Raw genomic sequence first — 26609 nt, forward strand, 5'->3', positions numbered from 1 at the left:
GGAACCCCAGTATTTCTAGCAGGTGGATGTTATTTCATAAAGCTTGACTTCTCAAAGTCATATCAGTAGATGACAATACTCAGATTCGGACTAGCAAGTATACCTGCTATTTTTCAGTTGTCAGGGAATAATTTCTAGGTGATGAAGTATGTATTCTAGACAAGTTCATTAATGGGAGATGAGGTCAGAACATCTTGCGTGGTTGAGGGCTGTACTTCAGCATCTTGAAATATTGGATTGTGACTAAAGTTGCCAAAATGAAGCTTATTCCTTCTGTTTTTGACGAGCTTACAGAGAAAGGAAGTTCAATTCAGTTCACATTTAAATGCTGATTCAACTGCCATTGGGAAAGGTCTTCTTTCTGCTAGGCAGGGAAGTTGTAACTGATATCCATTGTGTGTATGCTGGACTCATTCAAAATAATCTTCATGTTTCTCTCTTAGAGCATTTGCGATCATCTGAGGAAGTTTCTCTCCAGGAGTTAGCTTGAATGGTGGTAGAATGACAGAATTTGATGGAATGGTATCTATCCAGAGCTTTTTTCTGCCCCGCTGTCCTGGAATAGCAAGTTTGACTTCCTTCCACTTGGATGTCATTGTGCCTGTGTACCATTCAACATCTATAGTTTCACATTGTACTTTGCATACTCTTCCAACTTGAGGCCAATGGGTAGAGTATTCTTGAAGATATGTTGCTACCATGTCTCCCTCTTGTACATCTACCCTTCGATCCATCTTGCCTTTGGGTCCAATGTGAACCTATTTGTTTGATAAAATACAAATAAAACTCTTAATGTTGAAATGGTATTTGAGCTTTAGATATATAAATATAAACCAAACTACTAAAAATAGTTTCTTAGTTTGAGAGTAAAAAATGGGATAGATCTGACAATCCTTCAACAAAACTTCTTTGTGGATTATTGCAGAAAATAATTCATTAATAATTAAACCTAACTGCACTAAGGAAAGTGGGGAGGGCCTGTTACATAACAGTCAAAAATTTAACAGGGACACATGTCACACCAACGCATAATGTCACAGGGAAATGACATTATGCAATGATCACCCAATGCATAATGTCAAAGGGGACATATACTATGGTACATGTAGCTTGAACTTATGCATAACGTTGCAAGGTTGAACGCATAATGCAAAAGCGGCATTTGTTTCAGCACTTGAGTTAAAAACAAAGATAAGACATCAAAAATATGTTTTCCCTCGTCATCTAAATGTTATAAGCATGTTTGGTGTGGCAGTATTACATTATCTATCAGGAAGATGGGTTGGCCTTAAAATTTTTTAATGTGTGGAGTAGTGAAATGCAAGTATCCACATACCGACATCTGAGCATATTGCTCAACATGTAATTAACTTATTTTGCAAGTGGTGAATGTCATCTACTAGTAGTTGAGAAACAGCACCTTCCCATGGTCTTTTAAAGACAATTTTAAATACAAATTTAATTGCATTTCATTGTTTTTTATGACATTTCAATAAAAAAAAATTATTTTTTGTATTGTTACTAGGAATGTACTACCAATGCATCAAAAATTCAGCACGAGATTCACTCTTGCAATCTATTATATATGCCGCCAAAATGAATATTACCTTTTTTTGGTCTTAATACATAAAATATGCAAAAACTAGAGCTCACACTTTGCGCTCATTTTATTTAGGCCATGTGAGATACCTAATTTTGTTTGTAAGAAGAAATTTAATCAAATTGACTTAAAACTTCAGTCTTTAGTTGGAAATGCTCCCTCTATAGGCTAAACCACCAACAAAAATTAGTTTTATCAGCTGATCGGGAAAACATGAAGAAAAAATTTCTGTAATTTTTGCGAAGCATGCAAAAATAAATCGCTTTTAAATGTTTAATCTTCTGGTACATTCCAATTAACAATACAAAATAACATTTCTTTATTAAGATGTCATGAATATTGTATGAACATTTTTAAAAAGTGATAGTGGATTTGATTCTGCCTGCCACTCCCCTGCATTCTCACATACCCCACCAAACATTTTTTTTAAACGTTCAGATGACAGAGCTTGAAAAAAATTACTCGGTAAAAACATATGTTATCTGTATTGAGTCCTGAAGAAAATAACGCTGTGACTTTTCCGTTAGCAGTTCTATGATGATATGCGTTGACTGTGTTTTATGCTTTGGATGATCATCGCATGTTAATTCCTGCAACATTATGCACTGTTGTGTCATGTGTTGCTGCGACATTATCGGTTGTACTAGGGCCTCAGAGGACCCTCACAATAAATCTAGTTTGAGCCGATTTTTTGTGGGTGACATTTTCCTTCAAGTCTCATTGCTGAAAAAAGATGAAAGTATAAATCAAATGCATATTGTCTTTATAGCCAATATCATTAATGTATCATTTTCACTTTTAATTGTTGACATCAATTAATTTCATGTTCCTATGGTTGTTATAGCATTACCAATTATTTCCTTTGAAAAAAAAAACAAAAAGTGGAAACACAAAGAAAATTTTTAAACAAAACACAGCATACATGACTTACCTGTCTGAAGGGTTCATCTTGTCTTGTATTTGGAGAAACTTCTTCTCTGATGTATCCTGTATGCGATTTCTACGCCAACAACAGATCACAGATTGGCCATCTAAATGTCACATCATTTTCTGTAGCAAAAATGATAATTTGTAAAGTTGCGCAAATGATAATATTAATTCCTTTAACAAAAAAAGATAACATTCAAATTCATTTGAAACCTAAATGGATTTTCCAGTTAGTTTTCATTGTAAATTCTGATAATAAGTACAACCAATAATTTGAAAATTTGTCAAATAAAACTCATGTGACCTGCCAACGACCTTTAGCCATGACTCCTAAATTTTATCAGATCAAGGTCACTCCCAAAACACAAACTGTACACAAACCATAACTCAACGGGGGAGGGGCTTTTAAGTGCAATTTTCACAAAATGTAAAAAAAAAAAAAAATGATAAATTGTTGTTTCTGGAATTTTTTTTTCAGTTACTATTGTAGGAATACTATAAAGAATATTCAACAAAATTAGCTTTTTAGAGCCGTAATTAAATCAAATTGAGCAAAATGTATGAGTTTGCCTTCAAAATTTTGCAGTGACTTGGCCCCAGAAAAGGAGAGGCGCTGTGGGTGCTGAAGCACCCACTAGATTTTTCCCTGGAGCAGCTTGTATTATTCTCCATAGGAAGCACCCCCTAGAATTCTGGTAGGTGTTAAAAAATGGAGAAATGGAACCGCAATGAAACCCTTTCATTTTTTCTTTTGCTTGTGAAATTTTTCGGGAACTAAGTATAAACCTTAATTTTGGAGTGAAACCCTTTTTTTTTTGCTTGTCAAATTTACATCAGCACCCCCAGTAAAAAAAAAACATTCCCAGGGCTATACACCTAGCTTGCAGGTTCTAAGGCCAAGATCTTCAGGGGGTGGCTGTAATACCCCCCCCCCCTCCCCCCAACAGGAATGTAAGCTCACAAAATAGCCCAGGTAACTTAGGGTTAGGTGAAATTTGAAGATGACCCTCAAGCAGTTACATATTTTTGGTTAAAAGAGAACAAGATATTTGTGGACTGTGGTTGTTCTACAAATTCTAACAATTTATCTTTATCAGAAACATTTAACTCTCATATATCGAGTACCAAAGTGATAACGTCACAAAAGACTTTTTTCGCATTTCAGAATTTTTTATACCATATTTCAAAAGCGCATGATGAAATACCTCCAGAAATAATTTGACTTCAATGGGGCTAATTAATGTATTCACGAGGTCATATCTTAAGCCCCAATGGACTGATACGGTCCACAAAATTTTGGTTGTAGAGGTCTTTCATCATGCTCAACTGAAATATGGTATCAAAAATGGTAAAACACAAAATATGAAAAATGATGAAATCACACATTGATATCCTATAAACATACATAGCAAAGGGTGCTATTCACCCCCCCCCCCTTCAATATTTTTCACGATAAATCTGTAATGCAAAAAATAGGTGCAGTGGCATTTCGTTATTTTTTTCTTTCAAGACAAAATTGCTCATAAATGTGAGTTTATGAATTTATAAATTAAATCTGTATATGTAGCAAAAATTCATGAATTTATGGATCATTATTTTTGCTATTAGTGATTAAAAACAATTGATTGGTGTTAATTATTTAACAAGTGATACAAAAGAATTAAAATAAGATTAAAAATAAGAGATAAAAGTTCAGATTATTTTTTTAACTTTACATGTAATTCCAATATATTTGATACATAGAATCTTAATAAGAATCCTAAAAAAAAAAGCAAAATGTAGTAATCTTGGATCCTTATTTTCAGATAAATAGCCAAATTCTGATCTAACAAATTAATAGCATGATTAAGATAGATTTGAAAAGTTATAATACATTTAAGAATCAAATCTAGAAGGTTACATGATATGCATCATGAACGTTTTTTTTATTGTTGCAACAGCATGGTCAGTGGTTGAGATCTGAGGGGGTTGGGTTACATCTATATGTAGGTTTAAGTGATGGTTTTGATTGATCCTGTACCAGCTCATTGAGTGCAACTTTTTCTTATCTAAGAATGATTCTATTCATTTGAGTTCAAAATATTTGTTTTCCTTAGCCCAGTTCTATCCTTTCATAGTTGCTTAAATAAATTGAAGCATAATCAAATAAAGGGAAAATAGTTATAATACATACCTCCACTGTCATCTTCTTCAAGTATGAGTAGCTCACACAAAAATTTCCATGCTTCAATATCTTCTGGTTCCAGATAGGGTTGTAGTTTGACAGAGAGATGGCTGATATAGATCTACAAATGATTTCTCAACAAGTATGGGTTGCGCATCTGGATGCAATTTCAGGATGTGAGGACTGCCAGTGGTTTCTCTCAAGTATGGGTTGGTTGACCAGTCTTTGGTTTGCAGGGTGGCCTTATCTTCTTTGTCCATTGTAAATGTAAAAATGTTCGGTTTACTGTGATACTGGCATACTGCATGGTATGTTGATACTGAAGAAGCCATTGACGTACATCGAAGATATGACTGATGTGCTCTGATGTTGTGATGCAGTCTGCTCGTTGGAAAGAAGCTGGGATGGATTGGAAAAGTTTGGGGAGAGTAGTGATGTTCTTTTTCTTTAGATGACTTGATATGCGTGAGAAAAGTTGATCAATATCCTCGTGAGTGTGACCAACCATAAGGAATCCAACCTTGATCTATAAACAGAAAGACATGAATGACAAATATTATCTAAATAACCAAAGTAAATAGACCACAAGAAACCAGCAAAAATATCATCAGGATAAAATCAAACTTACATCCACAATCCAAATGCACACTTTGTCAAACTGGTCTCCTAGCAAATGGGCTCATTCTCAGATTGCTATACTCCACTATGGCCAAAGCCATTTGATACACTATCATTTTTGTGTAATCACTGTTTGTTTAGTCCAACCATAGCTAGTCATTTAGTCTGATGCCCATATGTTCAATTTTCTTTGTCTACTCATCACTTTGCACTTTTTCAAATGATACTTTGGTTCATAAGTTCATAGACTGTTCATCTAATAAAGTCTTAGTTGTGATATCAGTTGCAGAAAGCCTTGCTGAAAATCACAAAAAATGGTAGATTGAATAGATGAAAATTTGACCAAATTGTTAGTAGCTAACTTCCTACAGATAAATAAGGATTAGACCATGCAGGAAGAGAGTGAGACCAAATGGGAAGCAAAGTATACTCCAAACTTCAATATTAATGTCAATTCATTCTACACTAAAAGGGCAATTTCAGAGTAGGCCTACTTGACAATTCTACAGTTACAGTTAATAAATGTCCATTAACATCACAGTGGCATTTCTTCAACCCTAAATAGACTAGGCTATTCCAACTTTTAGGAGGACTAGGTGGTTCAGCCCCCCCACCTCCCCTATGATCTCTGCCGTCAATTACATAATCGCGCACGTATTATAAAATAAGGATTATGATATCATATTTATGTTGATTTAAAGAATAAAGCTAAGAAGTGACTTATATGACTACCCCCTTCAAAGAAACAAACACAAAATCATCTTCGAGTGGTCGGTCGGGGAAAAATATTCCCCCCCCAAAAAAATTCTGAGGTTGGTATACTAATACTAACTTCGCAATACGTGTGAGTGAGCTACAGTACGCATGCGTAGCCTTGGCTTCAGTTAGGCCCCCACCCTCATACCAGGAAAGGTTGTGCGATGTCTGTTGACATCTCAACTCATCAGTCCTTGGCTTAACCCAGGGAGCTCCCTGGGTTACTCCTTGGCTATACTATAGCCTAGTCTAGGCTAAGACTTCTAATGTTAAGTTAGATCTAGATCTAGTCGTGACTAGACTCTCTCTAGAATAGATCTAAAAGTTATACCTGTCCTGTACTAACTACAGTATACCCAGTAATTGTGTGTCCGGACGATCACTTTTAGAAAGACATTTGGAAAAATTTACAAGCGAAGTTTCATCAATTTATAAGTACAAAATGTTAGGAAATATTATAGAGAACAAAATAGGAGATGATTACTACTAGTATTGAATTCACATTTTTAGTGTAGGGGAAGGTGGGGTAAGTTGAGCCACCACCACCAGGCTAATAATGAATCAGTCAGACATTATGGTGGTGTCATGTATTGATGACCCAAGGCATTACATTACCCTTAACCCCACCACATTGTTTTGAAACATTTGAAACAAAAAGTCCTTTTAGAGGAAAAAATGCAAATTTCAGCCAAAAAAGTAAAAAAGGATTTGAAATAGATCATTGCTTTTTACACACACAAGTCTTCAAATATAATAAAGAAATAAGAATAATACCGTTAGTCAAGGTATAGATTCTCATTCTTGTCATGATCATTACAAGATGGATGCATAAAAAATGTGTGAATGTGAAAATATTGCATGAAGTTCGGAATGGGGTAAGTTGAACCAACCAACATTGGGCCACAAAATGAGCCATGGTAATTCTTATGCTATTTGTGTATGAGAAAAACAACAAACCTTAAAAAGCCATTGATATGCAGGCAGAAAGGAGCAAATTCACATGACAGTTCTTTTACTTATAGAGGATGTTAGTATTTACAGCGAATTAACAAGTGTAAAGACTTTGAATGAAAAAAAATGACATGCTGGTTCTTCTCGCATTGAGTTTGTATAGCCTATAGTTTTCGTGGCTCAACTAACCCCAGAAGGGGGCACAACTTACCCCACATATGGGGCAAGTTGAGCCATTTGACATCATATTTTTTCAAAGGTTACATTGACTTTAAGTGTTGGGGGTAAAAAGTTACATATACTATAGCCTCATAGGCAAAAAATATTTCCCAAGAATCAAATTTAAAGGCAAGGTACTTATTTCTACAATACTATTGGTCGTTTCATTTAGTAACATGCAAAATGTAAAAATTGTCACAACTTACCCCGCCTTCCCCTACACCGGGGCTCGACATTAGCAGTGGCCCGGTGGCCCAGGGCAACCAAAAATGAGAGTCGGGCCACCAAAATTCTGTAAAAGCCAACACTTGGTGGCCCGGTTTGGCTACCAGAATTTGGATGATTTGTAATGTTTTCTATTACTTTTAGGGCCACTAAATTTGCTTTGCGGGCCATCAAAAATATGAAATTAATGATTTTGGTGTACCGATCGGGCCACCAAGAAAAAAAGTTGGTGTGGAGCCTTGCCTACAAGTATTCCAAAGATAAAAAAGAATGCTTAGAATATAAAGACTTTAAAGTGTCTGGACACCCGACCACCCCCCCCCCCCCATCCTACCAACGTTAGTGTAGACTGTCTGTTGAACTCCGTTGGCTCCACTCCCCGAATACAGTCAGATTAAACGATGAGAAATAAAATTTAAAAAAAAATAAAATGTTAACATTTTAACAAACTTCTCGAAACAGACGGCTGCCACTTTGTGCCAGCTGTCCAGCTAAGGGCAGCTAAGTTAGACCAGAGGTTACTGCGGCAGCCCGAACACGTACTGACTGTCTTAAGAATAAGAGTTAAGACGTGTCGAGGTCCCCGGGGCAAGACCAGAGGCAGAGCTTCGGTCTCTGGTCATTTCACTAACTATGTTTGCTCCACTCACCATGCTCACCACACCAGAAATAAAAAAAATATAGGCCTATTTAAAAAAAAAACTCGAAACAGACGGCTGCCAAAGTTTCTGTCTAAAGAGTACTAAGATTAAGCCAGGCTAGGCATGCACCGCCACCGGGGACACGCAGGCACGGCAAAAGGCCAAAGGCAAAGGCAAAGGCGAGCCGAGCCCCGAGAGCCTGTAATACTAATACAGTATGTGCTCGTCTGACTCTGACTGAGCTGACGCGTTCATCACTTCAGTACTCTTATTTTGATCAGATAGCGTAACTCAAAAGAGTTAAAGTTGTGACAAAGAACGACCATATATATAGGCTTATCGTATACATTGGGAAATTATGTAATTCTAGATCTAGGCCTAATCATGATTGATATTGACAAACAAAACAATAATCGATAACTTACCATGTATATCCCTCAGTTTCAGAATTGTGCGTGTATGTGCGATCCAGCTGATTTTCAAAATACCCGCCGGCGCGGCTCTAGTCTGTAAACACAGACCCAAGTAGTCTTTTTACACCTTATTTTCATAAAGAAATTACTCCAAAGTTCCGAACTTGTTTCAAACTATTTTTATTGTCAAAAATTTTAAAAGAGGTAGTGACAACATATGAATAAATCGATTTTAATTACTTTAGAGTCCTACATCTGTATTAAAATGCGTTAAAAGGTTTATGATTGTAGACTAACAAATCTTGCAATCGATACCGGTATTATAATCCGGCCGAAACAAAGGATCTATTGACCTATAGTATCACTGGGCTCCGTAACACACAGATTTGCGATGGATTGCAAATATGAAAGAACCGCACTGATTAGTCCCTGGTCAGTATTTTAAACCTAATGCGCGCGTAACATTGATATTGATTGGTCAGTTCATTTAGTGATTGATCTAATCTTCGTGTTACGGAGCCCCGGTCTATTTTACGTTGTCCTTGGCCTTGTTTGTTGTGTGTGTATTTGATTCAGAAGTGTATCACAGATGTTGTTGTTGTTGTTGTTTAGCTTAAATATCATTCAGCAGCGAATGTAGGCCTTCTTCTAGAAATTAATGCTGATTCCATATAAGCATATATCATTGCATTCCTTGTTCTTTACCATTTGGCAATTATAATTAAATTATGAGTGTCTCTTTTTGCCACACACTCTACATAAGATTTAAAAAATCTTCTTTTTATTTTTTAAATTCATTTTTTTATGACGAAATACTATTCTAATCATGTTAGACCCCACCACCCCCCCCCCTTAAAAAAAAAAAAATCAACACCAGCACCAATAACAAGCTTACATCATTAGAGGTGGATAACATGCGAAACAAACACACTGAAAAATATCAGCAAACTATATTCAGGAGCGCTGTAACCCTCATCAGTCTAGATATATCATTATTTTTCCGGGCCTGTAGCCAGCAGGAGGCTTTTATGTATAAGGGGTGCAGGGGCGGCGATCGGCTACGCGGGGGCTGGGGGCACAGTGTCCCCTCCACTTTTGAAGTACTGGTCGAAAAGTGCCCTTTTTATACACAAGAGAAATGCCCCCTCAGACTTTGAAATGTCCCCCTGTTCCTGAGAAGGCCCCGCTTTACGCCGTTAGCAAGTGCCCTATTTGGCTTCTAACAGGCGCCTTTCATGCCCCTGCTTATGCCCCTCACGAAGTGTTCTGTACCCCTTTTACCTCAGAAGGGCCTGTCTTATGTGTTACAAACGTGTTCCCCTTTATAACAAAAAAAAAAAATGAAGGAAAAAATTGTAATAATTCTATGTGCGTAAAGTTTAATTAGTCATGTATCTGTTTCTGTATCTGTTTGTGGTAACTCCCGTAGGAACTCGGCATGACAGCACTTTGCTGGTAAACGCCAAGCTGGTATATATACCAATTACCTATATGAAACTTTTTTTCGTCTAGGTTAATCAGTCATAGTGGCTGACGTTATAGACGATATATCACTCTCGGGCCTTTTTATCAAAGTGGAGACAATGGCAGAGTCGGGATTCGAACTCACAACCTTGCGATTATGAGTCCAATGCTCTAACCACTGGACCACACGACCCGTCATGTGATTGGGGTAGATAAACAGTAGCGTACACATGAGGGGGCTTGGGGGCTCTTCTCCTTCCCCCCCCAAAAAAAAAAAAAAAAAAAAAATAAAATAAAAAATAAAAATCATGATCGATAAAAAAAATATATAGGAAATGAAAAGAAAGAGGGATGGGTGAAATGTATATTTTTTCTGAATATTATGTCAAAATCTATCAGAAAAATTGGATTTCCTTTATAAAATTGTCAAAAATGTTGCTCGCTCACTCCCTTCACAACTTCTTGTGACGTGATAAGGCATGTCTATCCGCCTCAAATTTTAGCTCATTACATGCACTGTAAATAAATCAATTGCTTTCTTTGTTTTAAGATAGTGCCCTTTCGAAAAAAATGTGCCCTTGCAGTTCCTGTGCCTCCCCCACTTTTAAGTTCGCTCCGCCGCCCCCGAAGGGGGCGGGGGTTCTGTGGGGTGCTGTGTGTATTAAAATGCAGCACTCCCTGATCAGAAATTTTGGCCGGTACTGGGACAAAATGGAGAAAAAATGTTCTACACTCGGTATAAAATCCCTTTTTGTGTGCTTGTCAAATTTCTCGGGACCAAAATGATCTTAATTTTTTTGGGTAGTGATAGGCCCTGGCGGACCCGAGGGGGGTGGGGGGTTCAAATCCTGTCCGCACCCACCCTTGCATATTATTTGACAATTAAAATTTGTAATGTAAAAATGTCGTTATACAGAAGTATGCCCCCCCCCCTTTGAAAGTGAAGACTTTTTTTTCTTGTCAAACTTTTCATCGGAAAAATGTGCCCCCTTTTTTGGAAAATCCTGGATCTGCCCCTGGTGATAGGGGACTGGAGCGGGGCGAGTCCGCCCCATTTTTCACGCTCTTGAATCGTCATTTCTTTGAAGGCAGGAAGGTCGTGCTTTATGATGTACTCTAGGTAATATTTACCTAATATCTTAATTTTCAATTTTCTGCGAGGACATGTGCATGCGGTTTTGACAAAAAGTGGGCGTTAAGAAAAAATTTCGCTGCAGGGCGAACCTGATTTTTTTTTTCCAAAATGGCCTCGAAATAGACAATTGTCGTAGATTTCTGGAATTCCGAGCACATGAACTTGCTACCTTTGGGTAGGTTGACATTACATCATCAACAAAACACCAATCACAGCAAACTTGGGGGAAAATCATGTGCCGGGGTGGACTTGCCCCTGGGGTGCGGATTGACCCCGCTCTCCCTACCTTTTTTGCTAATAAAATTTCTCGGAATCAAATGACCTTCATTTTTTTAGTTAATCTTTTTTTTTTGCATTTTCTTATGTTTGTCAAATTTCGAGGGAACAAAATAATCTTCTTTTTTTTGTCGTGAAACTGTTTTTTGTGCTTTTCGAATTTATTTTCCCTCCGTTCAGTTGATTTATCTTCAATTATGAATTGTCAGTGAACTTTTTGTATTATTTTGTACCGTTACTTCGATTATATATCATTTTTGAACGAAAATAAATTTAAATCTAAATCTATACATCAGCACCCCCAGTTAAATATATAAAATCATTCCAGTGGCCCCGCGCATCGATTTGTTGAGATTGACAGCTCGGGCCCATGTTTAAAAATAATTTAAGCCTACATTTTTCAGATTGGAATATCAAATATTTGCAGCTCCATGCACGCCTCTCTTAGTAATTTCAATTTTCGGCTTTTTAAAATTTTCTTGCATGCTGGTCGGGTCAGTCAAACCTTTGAACCCATACTTGACACTAACAGTGTTCTTTTAATTCTAGGCCCATTCGTGTTTTTTTTCCAGATCGTATCAAAAATTATATCTCCGCGCTCGCATTTATTCAGATACCCACCCTAAACTACTGAGAATCAGAATGTCCTGTTTTCAGTCAAAATCGCAAAAAAGGCTGCTCGCACTTCGCGTTGCATAGGTCTTTACTTTGTTCGATATTCAAATTAAACTATCTAGTTTTAGGTGGGAATTTGAAATCTTTTCAGGTCAGTATAGGGCCTATAAAAAAAGCGAATTGTTAAATCATGCCAATTGTATTTATAGGCATACTTTTAACCGATCGGGCCGGGGAAATATGGATTGAAATATAGGGGGGCTACCCCCTCCTTATTGACGAGAGCAGGATCCGACACTGGAAGTATAAAGGAACCGAAAAAGGCTCTGATCATAAACTAGATTTTGTCAAATTTTTGTTATTAATTCAGAGCCCCCAACCGAAAAAATAATGGCTACTTGCAAGCCTGTGAATGTAGTCAAAATAGCGCAAGGTAACATCAGCTTTGGATATATAGACTTTTAATTAAAAAAGGGACGTTTAAGTGTGCGAACGCGAAGACTTGTGCGAGCTGAAAAAAATCTTATCCAATCTGAAAATAGGTGACCAGAGCCCCGTTACAAAAAACTTAGCAATGATCGTAGAACATTTTTCTACGACTGATTCCATAGACTACAATGTACAATCAATCGTATCAGCATATACGATCAATTGCTAACCTTTGTGTTACGGGACCCATGCAGGTTAATGCACTTTTCTCTTTTTTTTTATAGTTCATATCTTTTTGGAAGAGGGGTGGGGGAGCTACGAATAATTAGTATTAAATGTACTATGATGTACAATGATGAGTAAACTGCAGTCTTCTATGTTACACAGCGATCGTTTCGATGTATTAAGCGCTATATAAAAAGCGGATTATTATTATTATTGATATAGTCAGAGGAGTTTTTTTTTTCGATCAATATCTTCCTGATCATCAGGATCATGCATCTTTCAGCGTGAGAACATTTTTTGTCAAATTTGCATATGAATTGCTCTCTGAGTTGAGCGCCAGTACATATAATTTGCATATGAATAAAAGGCAGTCCTAAGCCGCGTTTCGAAAATGTGTGTGCATGTGTGTGTTGGGGGGGGGGGGCTGTTCGGAGTCCCCTAGCCCACCCGCCCGCATTCCGCTGAACCGTGACTTGCATGACCTGTTTCTGCTTTTTAGCATTAGTCTTATCAACATCAGTGAATGATTGTGAGATCATTAATTGCAACAAACTTTGCATGCATGATGACAGCAACCTGTTTAATTTAGCCTTGTTTATACCGCAGACATATTTATCAACACAGCTAGACTGAATACTAATTTTGAAGAATAATTTGGTTTATTGTGCTTTGGTTTGTGATTTGCTCTGCTCATTTCGATTATCAACTTTACATTTGTTGTTTTCCTTTAGTTTTTAACGAATCTTCATTTTATTGTTTCCCTCTGTAATAAAAATTGTAATATTAAGCTCCGAAAGCTGTTCCCCCCCCCCCCCCCCCAATCTCGGTCACACGGCCCTCTCGTTTAGATTTGAAGGAAAAAAAAACTGTTCACGCAGAGCAGGCGAGGCGCGCACAGTGTGTGATGAGTGAACTGTGAATGAAATTTGCATATAAATAGAAGCGATCAAGCTAATCTGGGCAGTGGATTAGAGGTGGATAATTTGCATAAGAATAGTCTAGACCGAGACAGGCGCAGGCACGAGTTAAGTATAGTATAAATAAATTAGAAATGTTTTCGGTCATTCGTTCTAATTCGTTTGCTTATACTACTACACTCGTGAAAATACATCGTTTGTTTGGTTTAGTTCACAGTTCCATTATTAAGTTTCAATATAATAGTGGAAATATCTACCTCATTAGTCTTATTTACTAGACTAAGCCAAATGTGTACGGCACGCGCTTTATCAGTCGATCTATCTTCAGTCAACATGCATGACGTATAGACGATCAGCTGTTTCTCGTTGTGAATGGGATGGATGGGAGGAGGGTTTTCAGCCGCGCCGGAAACCGGAGCTTCGAATTCTCTACAGTCAAGGCACAAACGGTCCACGCCAGTGGTAGCAGCAGTGACTGGGCAGCAACCAGTCAGATGAAAAAGACAGTTTTGGTAACTATTGTTTTCGGTTTTCATTAAAATTTGTCTAGACTCTGGACCAAGTTGTACCTGGTTTCATACGGTATTAAGCCTAATTCTTGATGATGATTGTTATTGTTAATTGATTGATATCTTGGCGACCCTGCCCGTGCCATGGCCTTCCTAACAGTCCCAGGGAGCTCCGGCCCGCGAACTCCCTGGGTTATGGTCTTTCTTGCCTTGCCCTTTTGGCTGCACCATACTTCATACTATGCCTTGGCCTGGGCTTTACAGTTTCAGGTTATTATTTAGGCCACGGGGCTGCCTGATTGGCTGGCGGATTGGGGACAAGATCTAGGCCAACATGTAGATAGTTCTTGGTCAGTGTATTTAAAAAAACAAAACTAGAGCTCAATAATGTCTGGGGTGTTGCAAGAAACTTGTTGTGATAAATTACTAGTCAATTTTTTGTCCCTAAATTAATCAGTCAATTAAACAATCAATCATGAATTAATTGATTGCTAATCTGATCCTAACTTCCTAAAGGTCAAGTACAGCTCTGAATGTTGATTTGAATCAATAGAGGAAAATCAAACAAGCATAATGCTGAAAATTTCATCAAAATCAGATGTGAATAAAAGTGTTAAGACATTTTAAAGTTTCGCTTTGATATTTTTTACAAAACAGTTTAGAACTTGCAGAATTCTGTAATATGCAAATTAGAGGGTCGATGTCCCTCACTCACTATTTCTTATGTTGGTTATTGTTTGAATTATACAATATTTCAATTTTTACACATTTGACATTAAGGACCAAATTGACTGAAACAGTGTTTAAATGAAATGCTCAGGAAGGAAAAAAAACTTTGTTTCATAGCACGATGAGGAGGAAATAAGAATATTTCAGATTTCAGATTTAAAATACAATATAAATATTGAGTGAGCGATGTCATCAGTCCCCTCATTTGCATACCGACTAGGATGTGCATATAACAGTTTTGTGAAATTAAGTGAAAATTTAAAATGTCATAACTTTCTTACTTTTCATCCTGTTTTGATGAAATTTTCAGTGTTATGTACGTTGTATTTTTCTCTTTTTATACAAATCAACTTTTCTTAGGATGGACTTGTCCTTTAAGAACATTCTTTGACTTAAGACTTAAGCCAAAGAGTGTTAGGCCTAACTTAGATCTAGTACTAATTTAATACTAGTACTAATTGCCACAGATAAGTATCAATTGCAAAATTGTAACCGAATAGATCTATTTGCATATGTATTGTAAACTGCAAATTTGCATGACAAAATAAAAAAAAGTATGAAGGCTTCAAATATTTGGAATGCCTTGCCGCATGATATTAAACAATGTACTGTACATCTCTCTATTCTTTCAAAGCTTTGTTGAAAAAATTCTTATTTCTCAGTATACCTAATTTCATTCACCTGCACTCACTCACATGCACACACTTGCACTTCTTTTTTTTCATAAATGATTTTCCCAACCGATTTTTTAAGATTTTTTTAAATCTTATATTTCGTGATGATCATTTTGTCAAAATATGATTTATGATGTTTTTCATGTAGCCTCCTCCTCTGGCTGCTATTGCTTTAAGCACTTCTGTGCTTATAATAGCTGGCCCCTGTATTTTACCAAACTGACTTTATCACATGCTTAGGTATGATTTAATCATCGGTCTTTTCTGTATGATTTACAATCTATCCCTACCATTGTCACATTTAAATTGTATTCATTTATATGTTTGGAATTATGTGAACATGTTAATTTATCATTGATTTATGAATGAAATGCAGAAACACCTGCAAAAAAAAAAATCCTAACATTATTGAAAATTTCTGTTTATTCCCATGAAAAGTTTCTTCCGCAAATTTCCCGGAAATTTTGCAACCCTAGGCGAGTGCAAAGCGCAAGCAAAAAAATTGTGATTTTCTATAAACCTGAAATGTATTATGTTATACTTCGAAAAGTAATTTTACTTTTGATAAAGGGCACATTTCATTTTGAAAAAAGGGAATATTTTCTACAGGAAAATTTAAAAATCATAACCAGCAGAAGCTGTTAAAATGACACACCATCCCCTGAAAATATCCCTTTATCTTGAGGTTATTCATATGTGACAAACACACAGTCTCCAACATTCATACATGCTTTGACTGCAACATACACATGCATCATCCTCTGTTGAAACTATTACTGCATAATATCATGTAATTTTTTTTAATTACAACACCGTTTCTTGTTACAAAAATGAAACTTTGGAATAACAATCCTTATTTAATTTTCGGACTACCAAACCTTCGGATTAACAAACCTTATTTCGTTTTCAGACTAACAAATCTTCGGATAAGCGAACATTATCTTTGGTTTTCGGACTAATGAACCTCGGAATTATGAATCTTATTGCTAAATGGACTAACAAATCTTCAGACTCACAAACCTTTATTTCATTTTTGGATTAAGAAACGTTCAGAATATTCAAAACTTCAGAATTACGAAAGTAACCTGATAAACCGATCATGCTCTACATTCAATATTCATATCTAATGGCTTATTTTCATTTTGTCTGTCTCCTAGAAAACATTTAGTGATGGCAATCAAACAACTGGCAAGTTCCGTCAAATAGATTTGGAGAAAGTCGCAGATACTTTGGGGAAACCTGAAGAGGGGCTCCAGGACATTTTGTCCACTGTGAAGGCCGTCACAGAGGACCTCGTTTATAATTGTGAGGACAGTGAGGACTCTGAAACTTCTTCGGGTGCCGATAGTTCAACCAGTCTTGAGAGTGAAGCAAGGGAGCCGCGAAAAAAGAAGAGGAAGCTATTAGGGGTAATTGGCCGAATGGGGGAATAAACTATCATAACCTACTTGCTAATTGGGATAAACTTATACTTCAAACTTTGATTTTAATAGGCGTTATATGTCATAATGGATACCTAATGATGTATAAAATAACTGGTTTCAATGTCCAGGTATAATGTTATACCACAAACTATCTAAGTTTATATTTCATACTTACAACCGTAAGAAGTACATTACAGAGTATCATACAGCCGTACTTTGGCAAAGGAAACAAGTTACAAAACATTAATTTGTTGAAAATGAGTAATGTGTGTTCATCATATAAATAGGTGTAATTGCAATTTTACAGCAGTTTTTCTTCAGTATCTTTCATTGAACAATCACTTCTTCACCAAATTCAGCCTGAATGTGCCACATACAAAGGGTGTTTCAGAAACAGCAATAACTCAAATTTAAGTGATGTGTCACTTGCTTCCTTTTGCCAAAGTTGGGCAGGTATAAGCTTATCACTTTTGATTTGTATTGCCTCATACATTGCAGAGTATCATACAGGTATAAGCTTATCCCGTTTGATTTGTATTGCCTCATACATTGCAGAGTATCCTACAGGTATAAGCTTATCCCATTTGACTTGTATTACCTCATACATTGCAGATAATCATACAGGGATAAGCTTATCCCATTTGATTTGTATAACCACATACATCGCAGAGGATCATAAAGGTATAAGCTTATCCCATTTGATTTATATTGCCTCGTACATTGTAGAGTGTCATACAGGTATAAGCTTATCCTATTTGATTTGTATAACTTGTCCACTACAGAGTATCATGCAGGTATAAGCTTATCCCTTTTGATTTGTATTGCCTCATACATTGCAGAGTATCCTGCAGGGATAAGCTTATCCCATTTGATATGTATAACTTGTACATTGCAGAGTATCGTAGTGGTATAAGCTTATCCCTTTTGATTTGTACTACCTCATACATTGCAGAGTATCGTACTGGTATAAGCTTATCCCATTTGATTTGTATTACTCGTACATTGCAGAGTATCATACAGGTATAAGCTTATCCCATTTGATTTCCATAACCTCATACATTACAGAGTATCCTACAGGTATAAGCTTATCCCATTTGATTTGTATTACCTCATACATTGCAGAGAATCATTCAGGTATAAGCTTATCCCATTTGATTTGAATTACCTCATACATTGCAGAGTATCGTACAGGGATAAGCTTATCCCTTTTGATATGTATTGCCTCATACATTGTAGAGTATCCGACAGGTATAAGCTTATCCCATTTGATTTGTAAAACTCGTACATTGCAGAGTATAGTACTGGTATAAGCTTATCCCTTTTGATTTGTATTGCCTTGTCCACTACAGAGTATCATGCAGGTATAAGCTTATCCCTTTTGATTTGTATTGCCTCATACATTGCAGAGTATCCTGCAGGGATAAGCTTATCCCATTTGATATGTATAACTTGTACATTGCAGAGTATCGTAGTGGTATAAGCTTATCCCTTTTGATTTGTACTACCTCATACATTGCAGAGTATCGTACTGGTACAAGCTTATCCCATTTGATTTGTATTACTCGTACATTGCAGAGTATCATACAGGTATAAGCTTATCCCATTTGATTTCCATAACCTCATACATTACAGAGTATCCTACAGGTATAAGCTTATCCCATTTGATTTGTATTACCTCATACATTGCAGAGAATCATTCAGGTATAAGCTTATCCCATTTGATTTGAATTACCTCATACATTGCAGAGTATCGTACAGGGAAAAGCTTATCCCTTTTGATATGTATTGCCTCATACATTGTAGAGTATCCGACAGGTATAAGCTTATCCCATTTGATTTGTAAAACTCGTACATTGCAGAGTATAGTACTGGTATAAGCTTATCCCTTTTGATTTGATTTGTATTGCCTTGTCCACTACAGAGTATCATGCAGGTATAAGCTTATCCCTTTTGATTTGTATTGCCTCATACATTGCAGAGTATCCTGCAGGGATAAGCCTATCCCATTTGATATGTATAACTTGTACATTGCAGAGTATCGTAGGGGTATAAGCTTATCCCTTTTGATTTGTACTACCTCATATATTGCAGAGTATCGTACTGGTATAAGCTTATCCCATTTGATTTGTATTACTTGTACATTGCAGAGTATCCTAAAGGTATAAGCTTATCCCTTTTGATATGAATTACCTCATACATCGCAGAGTATCTTACAGGTATAAGCTTATCCCATTTGATATGTATTGCCTCATACATTGTAGAGTATCGTACAGGTATAAGCTTATCCCATTTGATTTGAATTACCTCATACACTGCAGAGTATCGTACGGGGATAAGCTTATCCCATTTGATATGTATTGCCTCATACATTGTAGAGTATCGTACAGGTATAAGCTTATCCCATTTGATTTGAATTACCTCATACACTGCAGAGTATCGTACGGGGATAAGCTTATCCCATTTGACTTGTATTCCTCATACACTGCAGAGTATCGTACGGGGATAAGCTTATCCCTTTTGATATGTATTGCCTCATACATTGTAGAGTATCCTACAGGTACCGGGTATAAGCTTATCCTTTGGATTTGTATTACCTCATACACTGCAGAGTATCGTACAGGGATAAGCTTATCCCTTTTGATATGTATTGCCTCATACATTGTAGAGTATCTGACAGGTATAAGCTTATCCCATTTGATTTGAATTACCTCATACACTGCAGAGTATCGTACGGGGATAAGCTTATCCCTTTTGATATGTATTGCCTCATACATTGTAGAGTATCGTACAGGTATAAGCTTATCCTATTTGATTTGTATAACTTGTACATTGCAGAGTATCGTAGTGGTATAAGCTTATCCCTTTTGATTTGTACTACCTCATACATTGCAGAGTATCGTACTGGTATAAGCTTATCCCATTTGATTTGTATTACTCGTACATTGCAGAGTATCATACAGGTATAAGCTTATCCCATTTGATTTCCATAACCTCATACATTACAGAGTATCCTACAGGTATAAGCTTATCCCATTTGATTTGTATTACCTCATACATTGCAGAGAATCATTCAGGTATAAGCTTATCCCATTTGATTTGAATTACCTCATACATTGCAGAGTATCGTACAGGGATAAGCTTATCCCTTTTGATATGTATTGCCTCATACATTGTAGAGTATCCTACAGGTATAAGCTTATCCCATTTGATTTGTAAAACTCGTACATTGCAGAGTATAGTACTGGTATAAGCTTATCCCTTTTGATTTGTATTGCCTTGTCCACTACAGAGTATCATGCAGGTATAAGCTTATCCCTTTTGATTTGTATTGCCTCATACATTGCAGAGTATCCTGCAGGGATAAGCTTATCCCATTTGATATGTATAACTTGTACATTGCAGAGTATAGTAGTGGTATAAGCTTATCCCTTTTGATATGAATTACCTCATACATCGCAGAGTATCTTACAGGTATAAGCTTATCCCTTTTGATTTGTATTGCCTCATACATTGCAGAGTATCCTGCAGGGATAAGCTTATCCCATTTGATATGTATAACTTGTACATTGCAGAGTATAGTAGTGGTATAAGCTTATCCCTTTTGATATGAATTACCTCATACATCGCAGAGTATCTTACAGGTATAAGCTTATCCCTTTTGATATGTATTGCCTCATACATTGTAGAGTATCGTACAGGTATAAGCTTATCCCATTTGACTTGTATTCCTCATACATTGTAGAGTTTCCTACAGGTACCGGGTATAAGCTTATCCTTTGGATTTGTATTACCTCATACACTGCAGAGTATCGTACAGGGATAAGCTTATCCCTTTTGATATGTATTGCCTCATACATTGTAGAGTATCGTACAGGTATAAGCTTATCCTATTTCATTTGTATAACTTGTACATTGCAGAGTATCGTAGTGGTATAAGCTTATCCCTTTTGATTTGTACTACCTCATACATTGCAGAGTATCGTACTGGTATAAGCTTATCCCATTTGATTTGTATTACTCGTACATTGCAGAGTATCATACAGGTATAAGCTTATCCCATTTGATTTCCATAACCTCATACATTACAGAGTATCCTACAGGTATAAGCTTATCCCATTTGATTTGTATTACCTCATACATTGCAGAGAATCATTCAGGTAAAAGCTTATCCCATTTGATTTGAATTACCTCATACATTGCAGAGTATCGTACAGGTATAAGCTTATCCCATTTGATTTGTAAAACTCGTACATTGCAGAGTATAGTACTGGTATAAGCTTATCCCTTTTGATTTGTATTGCCTTGTCCACTACAGAGTATCATGCAGGTATAAGCTTATCCCTTTTGATTTGTATTGCCTCATACATTGCAGAGTATCCTGCAGGGATAAGCTTATCCCATTTGATATGTATAACCTGTACATTGCAGAGTATCGTAGTGGTATAAGCTTATCCCTTTTGATTTGTACTACCTCATACATTGCAGAGTATCGTACTGGTATAAGCTTATCCCATTTGATTTGTTTTACTCGTACATTGCAGAGTATCCTACAGGTATAAGCTTATCCCTTTTGATATGAATTACCTCATACATCGCAGAGTATCTTACAGGTATAAGCTTATCCCATTTGATTTGTATTGCCTCATACATTACAGAGTATCCTACTGGTATAAGCTTATCCCATTTGATTTGTATTACTCGTACATTGCAGAGAATCATTCAGGTATTAGCTTATCCCATTTGATTTGAATTACCGGTACGTCATACATCGCAGAGTTTCATACAGAGATAAGCTTATCCCATTTGATTTGAATTACCTCATACATTGCAGAGTATCGTAAAGGGATAAGCTTATCCCTTTTGGTATGTATTGCCTCGTACATTGTAGAGTATCCTACAGGTATAAGCTTATCCCATTTGATTTGTAAAACTCGTACATTGCAGAGTATAATACTGGTATAAGCTTATCCCTTTTGATTTGTATTGCCTTGTCCACTACAGAGTATCATGCAGGTATAAGCTTATCCCTTTTGGTTTGTACTACCTCATACATTGCAGAGTATCCTGCAGGGATAAGCTTATCCCATTTAATTTGAATTTCTGGTACCTCATACATTGCAAAGTTTCCTACAGGGATAAGCTTATCCCATTTGATTTGAATTACCTCATACATTGCAGAGTATCGTACAGGGATAAGCTTATCCCTTTTGATATGTATTGCCTCATACATTGTAGAGTATCGTACAGGGATAAGTTCATCCCGTTTGATTTGTATTACCTCATACATTGCGAAGTATCATACAGGTATAAGCTTATCCCATTTGATTTGAATTTCTTGTACCTCATACATTGCAAAGTATCCTACAGGGATAAGCTTATCCCTTTTTGGTGATTCGTACTACCTCATGCAGTGCAGAGTATGATACAGATATAAGCTAATCCCTCAAACTGTCTGGCTTTCGTGTCGAGGTATAAGCTTATACCCTAATTATCCAGTTTCAATTATATGAGTTTATATGATATACTGGCTACATGACGAGGTATAAGCTTATCCCTAAAACTATTCTGGTTTTAAAGTCCATGTTTATAACTTATACAAATCCGACCACCTTCAAGATACAAGCTTATACATTTTTTCAAACAATGTTGTTTGCTCAATGATATTCAATCGTATTTATTGTTGAATAATTGTAAAGTTCTCTTTTGGATTTGTTTTGTGAAATAAATTGTATATCTTTAACCGATTTTGCTCTATTCTTTCCCAATTTATTTGATGTTTGAATTGCAAGTGTGAATTGTTAGAGTGATTCTTCATGAGTTGACTCAGTGTGAATGATTGAAATTTAAAATGTCACTTTTTTTTACATGAATGATGTGTTGTTAAATGTTTTTCATTCTTTTTGATATGTCTGAAAAGGAAAAGATATTATTATCCTCGTATTTGTTAAGTAAAATACAATTTGGCATGATATTTTGACAAAATCTGGATTTTTCCATTCCAGATTGAAATAATTTATTGTTGTAATCTTACATTATATCATGTAAAATCACATGAAATTGGTATTTGGTGTGTGGAAGCTTACAAATTTTCTTAAGTAAAACACCCTTTTCCCCTTTTTAAACAGACCTGTTCTGTTAAATTGTGGAAAAATTCCTGTTTTATGAATTTACAGAATGATTATGTTATTGCTTTTTGCAAAATCTTATTTTTTCTGAAAAAATCAGGTTTTTTTTTTTACAGTGTAGCAACCTTTTTTTTAACCTTTTAGGATCGATTAGCATGATTAAGAAGAAATCGAAATGATGATAAAAAGAGCTACATTAATGTCGTAAACATATTTCCCTTGAATATTAGGGAAACACTTATACACTTTTCAAAAGAAAATAATTATATAGATTTCTCACTTATTTAACGAAAAGAAAACAAAAATGGAGCCCTGGACAAAATGTAATATCGTACCCCTCCTAACTTGAATGTCGATAAATTCTGCATTTTTTATCACATAATTGTATGAAATCTTACCCATGTGACAATGGCGCCCTGGATATGTCAATGCATGAAGCAAAGGAAACGAAGATGGAAAGATCCAGAAACTAAGAGACAAACGATGGATAGAGGCCGGAGGAATGGCACAGAAAATAATATAGGACATCCAATCAGTAGGCACCTGACCACTGCTGCAGATTCCGAGACGCTTTTTTTGTTCAGCTCAATAACCAATCTGATTTGCGGAACAATTAATTTGGTATAGATTGCATGGAAGTCGGTACGGTGGCACAGTTAGCTTTCCGGGGTAATTGCAAAAGCCTGTCCATTTCACATAAAAAGAGGGTATAGCAAAAGGACTTAGCCGCTTAACCCTACATCTTTTATTTTACACCTCTCAATGTCATGTAAAAAAAGAATCCTATAATTCCTCTTCTATTCCTCAATCTAACATATATTGATTTGAATAATATGTTGACAATTAATAATTTTTTTTCCAAATTGTAAGCTAATGTTGCTTATTTATCTAAGCCCACCGCACTTGCGTATGGGTTATTTGTTTTGCTTTTTGCTTTACGAATTATATAGGTATAGGTCTGTCAAAAGCTATCATTGTGGTGCACAATTGCATGGCTTTTTTTTCACTTACCAAAAATATATAGAATATTGACCAGGGGAGCGTTTCATCAATATTTTCATCCGACAAGTTGTCAGATCTGACATCTTTCCATGATTTTGATTGGCTGAGAGGCACTGTTCCTATGGTAACTGTCGGATAAAATGGGACTTGTCGGATAAAACGTCCGTCAAGTCCTTTCATGAAACGCCCCCCTGGTCATAGAATAAATCACGTGTATGTGACCTGCCACCCCCAAACCAAATAAATAAGCCGCCCAAAATGACTTTTTTTTAGTTTGTCTTAGTTAGCTGAGAAATTGTTTGAACGAGGCATTCCGATATTACAGTCTCACCGACGTTACCCATACCAGACTGACCAAAGCTATTACGTTATTACCAATGTCGTACTATCAGTTGGTTTGGAGACGGTTTCGTTTGTGTGGCTGGGGCATTCACCATCATGGTCAGGGTTGTGTATGTGAAAGTACGACAGTTTTAACGAGGTCTTCCAGTGTATGGTACACCATTACAAGCCGTTTCCTTCCGCTGCAACAGGTCGCTATTTACCTTTAAATATTTAAATAGATGGTAAAATGTTTAAGTTCCCACTTTTATTGCATCATGGAATTTGTAATTACCCCCTTCGAGACCCTGAAGTTGACCGAAAAGGGATTGCGAGAAGTCTTCGGACGATCATCCCTTGACGTGTCGACAGTAGAAGCGTCACGGTTTATTTTAAGTGTGAAGTGGCGTCAAAGAGTGAACCCCACCAATCTATCACTCGATGCCTCGATCTAATAGGAGGCGAAATGGATACAAGAGGCTGGCAGCGTTTGCCAAACCCATGTGCATAATGTGATTTGGAATAGGCACGAACATAAAGCGGTGGGATCTGTATTCCTGGCAGTCGGGGAGTAATTTTAAAGAAAGGTGTTTTTCTTCTCCAGAAACTGGGGCAGGGAACTGGAAGGTTCAGTGACCATTTACCTTGATCGGCGACGGAGATAACATCACTTTAATACCTAGGATCTTTCTAGAAGCTGCTGCATTCTTTGAGCTAATGGCTACTTTTATTGTTTAGATATCTAACACGAGATAATGGAAGCAGGAAGAATGGTCTTTCTACAAAGCACTTCCATTGTCAATATTATTTTTCCCATAGTGCACGAGTTAAGTATTCAACAGTTTCTAGTCAAACATTAGAATTTACTTTCCTTTAAAATATGCATTGTCGCAAAAAGCGTGTCAGATATGTGGAGAATTATACTCCACTTCTGAACAGCTCTAGAAGACTTGATAAGAACTGACAAGTTTGAGTAGGTAATGACACAGAAAAAAAAATCCACGGTTCTCGGATTTTATTGAATTAAAAATAATGTTGCATTATGCATGGCATACCCGTTGTGGACATCTCGTCAATGCGACTAATGAAAGCGTGTTCACATTGTCGACAATGTAAATGTGTGATTCGAACTGTTGACATACTCAAATTCGACAGTGTGAAGGTGATTTCACATTGTGTTCCACACTCGAGCGCACCGTGACACACACTGTGGGACACTGTGTTATTTCCATTGGGGTTGCTTCCTCTAACAGTCAGAGTTGAGTCACACATGGGTAAATATCTTAAAATGTTTATGCCATTCTTTTTACTATCCACGAATCATAAGTGGAAGTATTCGAGTTTGATACATGCAAGTCATTAAGTAATAGAACCATTCACTGGTGCAACAGAGTCTGTAAAGTCATTATAACAGAAATATATGTAATATTTTCTGTCAGTCAGTGAGTGCAGGAATGCACTAGGTGCCCCCTCCCCTCCGCGTGCCAAAATTTGATCCAATTCTCTCTTTGAACCCCAAAAGGTTGTTTGAAAAAGGACATTCAGTAAACCCATTATGAAGATGTGTTAACCCACGCGGTAGAGGGATTCTTAATGGACTGATTGAAAATGCAGGTTATCCATATCAGTTATCGGGAATGCGTTTCATTAATTCGTCTTTTCAATGAATCTACCGATAACTGCTGTAAGCTACTGATATCCTTGAATCTGATTGGATGATAGTAAATCTGACAGAATTAAGACTCGTAAAACGTCTCGTGGAGCTTTACCCGGGTTCATGATGTTTGAGCGCGACGCTAATGGGTAAAGATTAGGAAGACATTCTAAATTATTTCGAAAGGATCAAGACATGATCTCCTTCAATTACACCCACTTTGCTGTCACAATATTACTCGTATATTCCTATCTACCCTGATTCATGTCACCATCATAAGCGTGTATACATCCTACATGTTTAGAAGTTTAGAGTAGTATAAATAATTACTATCCCTCTTTTTAACGCAGGTATGACGAATCCGGGTTATCATATCACCCTTTATTTTAAAATGAAATCATGATGCTTAATATCTGACAATTTAGATAAATTTGGTATCATAAGGTTTAAAAGGATCTACCGCAAATGTTGAGTATTTTCTTGTTTAAAGGAAATGAATCACGATGATTTTGCAATGTCATTTGTATTTTACTGATTGATCGAAGTTTTTTTTAATCTCAATAATTATCCCGTAATTCGAGCGGTTATTCATCTTG

General features: G+C 36.5%; 1 long non-coding RNA gene and 1 pseudogene across 1 annotated transcript; one reads left to right on the plus strand and one right to left on the minus strand.

The window, feature by feature from the left end:
• Positions 1–325: 325 nt before the first annotated feature.
• Positions 326–8575, minus strand: LOC135157598 (uncharacterized; annotated as a pseudogene).
• Positions 8576–13574: 4999 nt separating this feature from the next.
• On the plus strand, positions 13575–22655 carry LOC135157618 (uncharacterized). Its single transcript, XR_010296613.1, has 2 exons — positions 13575–14087; positions 16645–22655. It is a non-coding gene; the product is annotated as an uncharacterized LOC135157618 (long non-coding RNA).
• The last annotated feature ends 3954 nt before the right edge of the window (positions 22656–26609 follow it).

This window comes from Lytechinus pictus, chromosome 19 (assembly GCF_037042905.1).
Source record: "Lytechinus pictus isolate F3 Inbred chromosome 19, Lp3.0, whole genome shotgun sequence".
NCBI classification, from domain to species: Eukaryota; Metazoa; Echinodermata; class Echinoidea; order Temnopleuroida; family Toxopneustidae; genus Lytechinus; species Lytechinus pictus.